This window comes from Durio zibethinus, chromosome 4 (assembly GCF_047325235.1).
Source record: "Durio zibethinus cultivar Kanyao isolate XHJ-2024 chromosome 4, ASM4732523v1, whole genome shotgun sequence".
Taxonomy (NCBI): Eukaryota; Viridiplantae; Streptophyta; class Magnoliopsida; order Malvales; family Malvaceae; genus Durio; species Durio zibethinus.
The window spans coordinates 10840530-10845170 of record NC_143165.1 but is presented as its reverse complement, the minus strand read 5'-3'; the positions used below and the strand labels follow the sequence as shown (position 1 = coordinate 10845170).

Sequence of the window (4641 nt, the reverse complement as noted above, 5' to 3'; positions counted from 1 at the left end):
AACTTTTTTCTTTTAAACTTCAACAAAAGCTAATTATGTATAATACTGTATAATACATTTACATGTAGATGTGAATGTACTAAATTTTGACATTTGTGTTATGAGATAAATAATTCAATTAATTATTACTAAAATAAATAAACAAAATTGAGTCAAAATGACAGTATAAGAGAAGTACCTTTAAATGGGACTGCAACGTCTTAAGCTCAGATAATTGGGGACAATTGAGAACTTTGAACTCCTTCAAAGATAGTGACATGACAACATTTTCTGAACAAAAACTACTCAACTTCTCTAAATTTTCAAGTCTAAAAATTTGTAGTCTCTGTAGCAAACTTTGACCCTCATTTTCTGCTTCTCCGAAGATTACATGTTCCAAAGTGCCACAATCTTTTATTTCGAGTTCTTCTAGATGCACCAAACTTTGAGCAAGGGGAGTCAGATAGAGATATGCCAGTTTCGCACACTCCCATATTCTCATAGTCTTAAGACTTTGGAGGTTAACACGATGGGTGGGCCCTTTCCATATCCACTTCAATTCTGGTAAAAACTCTAGCTCCAAAATAGTTAAATTAGAAAGTGGTGGTAGTTGACATGAATTCATTGATTGAAAATGTAAATAAATATATGGACAAGACATACATACCAAGGTAATAATAGTAGTTATTAAATAATATATTATTTAAATAAACAACAAAAAAAAGGAGAAAAAATACAATGATTTTGTAAAGTGTGTTAATAAAGACAAAAAAAGATATATAGTGTTTGTTTTCTCAACCTGCAAGCCATGTAATAAATATACATGTAGATTAGTTATTAATATAATTTAATTAAACTTTCTTTCTTTTAAACTTCAACAAAAGTTAATTATATGATCAATATATAAAATTTAGTAATTTCTCATCATTCATTGAAGGAGAAATGGAAAGAGAAAAGGTACCTGAAGCTCAACCATTTCTTGGGGAAAATCACAGACTTGCTCTAATCTATCGCAGTCAGATATTACGAGTTCTTGTAGGTGCAACAAACTTTGAGCAAGGCAAGGCGGGATGATGGATTTCAATTCACTGCATTCCCCAATGTTTACATCCTTTAGACTTTGGAGGCTTGCATGACATTGATGGGCTGATTGTAATTTCCATATACTCTCCAATTCTGGTAAGAATGATAGATTCAAGCTTGTTAAATTTGAGAGTAACGGTGTCTGACTAATTTCTCCCTTTCTAAGAAGACTATTCATTTCAAATACCACTTTCAACCGCTTACAATCTTCAACGGTCACATCTTTTAACTTTTGTAAGAAGCTAATCGGAGGCGGACCATGGTACAATTCTTTCAAACGAGTCATTTTCACCATTCTCAATTTCACCAAATTAGAGAACGCAGTGGTTGCTCCTTTCTCTCGTGTTGTATCCATTAAGCATTCCATATTATTGCAATCTTCAAGCTCAAGAGAAGTTAATTCTTCTAGGCCCTTTGGATCTATGTTTGGGACAATATTTTTGTGTTTCATGACAACATTCTTCAGAGCCAACTCTTCCACATTGCAAAACAACTCCTTGAATGCACTTAATGAAGACGAGAATTCAGTAATTTCCAAGGTTCTAAAGTTTAGCCCCTGCATAAATGGATGATATTCATTTACAGCAATAATGAAACTTTGTAGTTTAGGGAACACAAAAGTTTCTGGAAAACATTGAGCTGTAGAAACACTCAATGACAGTGCAGTCAAACGAGATAATGAATTCAGCTCCGATAAGTTAACATTGTTTTCACATCCGACGTGTAGCTCTTGGAGTGATGTCAACCTGTTTGTTACACAAATACAAAAAACTATTATCAAACACTTCAAGTGAATCATAAAAATAGAAGTAAACATAAGTTAATTTTAATTATCTCAGCAAATACATCATGATTTTTCAGTACCTTTTCTTATTAAAAAGGTTTGAGCATTTTTTACTATTTCATAATTCATGTGACAATCATCTTATATACTAGCATTTTTTTTAAATGGAAAGACTACAGCTTCGAATGTTTCATAAAAATGGAAGTGACCAAAAGCTTATGGTAGATATATTTCCTATAGTCTAAAATCAAATTACTTATAATAAAGTAAATAAAAGAAAAATAAATAACATAAAACTAAATACTTAATTTTCAGCAATATAATAAAAAATAATTGACATCTACTATTACCTTGATAGCAAATTAGGGGGAAAATCGATCTGTTTCTTTCTAGAGATAGAAAAATAAGAAAAACGTAGCGATTTTAGTCTACGCAATGCCACTAATTCTTCAGGTAGCTTATAAATATTAGTATTAGAAAATGCAAGAATCTCAAGTTTTTCCATACTACTCAATGATGAGATGTTCTCCAGCCCGCAATTTAGAAAGCATAGACTTCGAAGATTTGATACGAATTGAAGTACTTCTAGTGAGAAAATGACATTTTCGAGATACAAAGAAGGGCTTTCATTCCTTTAACAAATGCATTCGGAACTTTCACTGTAGTCTTTCCTGCAAAAATCAAAATTTTGAGTTCAGGAAATTCCAAATTTTCAGGAAAAATATTTATGTTGCTGCTCCAAAAGGAGATTGCTGTATGGGATCCACAACTTTTACTTAGAGGCCATTCCATCAACCCCTCTTTTACCATGAATATATGTTTCCCTGTAGGTGCTATCCAATGAGCAAAATCACGAACCATCATGCATTCTTACGTTTAATTCATCATCATCATCATCAGTTCTCAGTAACAAACCAGACTCTTGGAGTTTTCTTAGTGCTTCACGAATTTCCCTCCGTAAGTCGTCAATTAATAAGTCTTTAGGTAAGTCAATATCAGAGAATAATCCATGAGAAACCTCTTCATTGTCTAAATCTCTTGAGTCCTTGAGTCGCTTGTTTGCCACTTTCCAGCCATCTAGACTTGCACCTTTTAAAGCTTTTCCGATTGTCACAATTGCAAGAGGCAAACCCATGCATTCACGAGCAACCTCCTGGGCTACATCATTCAATCTCGAAGAAACATCTTTTAGACCAGCAGTATCTTTGAACAAAGCCCATGCTTCATCTTTGGATAAGATGTCCAGTTGAAATTTCTTTTGACAATTCATACGAACACAGACTTGTTGAAGACGTGTGGTCAGAAGAATTTTGCAACCCTCGTGTTCAACACCGAATGGAATACCTACAGTCTGCAATTCAAATTCATTCCAAACATCATCAATAATTATGAGGATCTTCTTCACATTTTTCAATCTCCGCAATAACTCTTCTGCTTTTCCTGCTCCGTACTTGCTTCAAATTTGAAGCGTAATAATTCTGCAATTTTGTCATGAATATTGCTGATGTTTGGAGTTTGGGACATTGTAACCATCACAACATTATCAAAGAGTTTTTGTTCTTTAGCATGCTTCCCAACTTCTTTTGCCAAAGTTGTTTTGCCCACCCGTGGCATTCCATACAATCCAATCATGTTCACACCATCAGTGTTTAGAGCCTTGATGATGTCATTTAAAGTTGAATTTGAAGACTCATTAGGCATGAAATCTTTAGAGGTGAAGAATTCTATTCCTTCTAGAGGAGCACGGTGGCCCACCCGTGGAAAGTTACAACTCACAAGAAGTTTATCGATAGAGATCGTCTTCTTTGCCACTTTCTTACTTAAGCAATATCGCCAACCCCAACTTGGACACCAGTTGAAACACTTCATACGTTCGATTTCAGGTTCCAAACACTGGGTTTCTTCCAGTTCTTTCTGTGCCCTTTTTCGCCAGTCTTGGACATCCTTCTCAATTACCTCATTTTGCCTTATAGCCTCTTCGACATCATTTTTTACCCGATCACTTTTCAATTCAAGTTCATTTCTCCGATTCTTGAATTCTTCAACAATTTTCCCAAATCGGAAAAAGTAACTAACATAAGGTGATGCATATTCTGTTGTGAGGTTTCCTACAGCATTGGCAGCAGCAGAGGCAGCAAATTCAGCAGCCATTCTTTGATGATCTGAGATTGGAAAACAACTTTAATGATTAGTAAACATAAAAACAGATAGAGAGACGAATGCAATTGTGAATGTTTGCAATGTACCTTACTTGCTTTGGGAGCCAATTGTGAAGTAGAAGAGAAATCAACTCTAAAATTGAAAATTCTGCAAATGGAAGAAATTATTTAGTGTTCATGCGTATACTAAGAATGTATGTTACATGTGTTAGAGTAAGGGAATAGTATATATTTTGATCATTAATCTATCTAATATTTTCTCAATTTTTAAATGAATCTATTTATTTAACTTTTTTCCTTATAAATGCATTCTTTTTTTTTGTTTAAATATGCCAGGGAAACAAACAAGTAAACAACTTTTGAGCATATAAGAAAATTATGGAAATAAAAATAATTATTGAAGCATACGTAATTGGGGATGGACCTTCTAAATTGAACTGTGAGAACTTTTTACATCACCAACTCCAGAGAGAAAGGATAATTGAGTACCAAACTTAATAGAAATTAAAAGAAAAAGGAAACAATATTTTTTTTTTCTTTTTTGGTGTTAAAAACAAATCAGAATGGATATAGCATAAAACAAAATAGAAAATAGAAATAAAAGAAAGAAAAATTATACAGCAACACTATTTTTGT

At 33.3% G+C, this 4641-nt stretch overlaps 1 pseudogene; it reads right to left on the bottom strand.

Annotated features, from left to right (window-relative positions):
- Nucleotides 1-408: 408 nt before the first annotated feature.
- LOC149519134 (putative disease resistance protein At1g61300) lies at nt 409-4004 on the bottom strand (annotated as a pseudogene).
- Nucleotides 4005-4641: the final 637 nt, after the last annotated feature.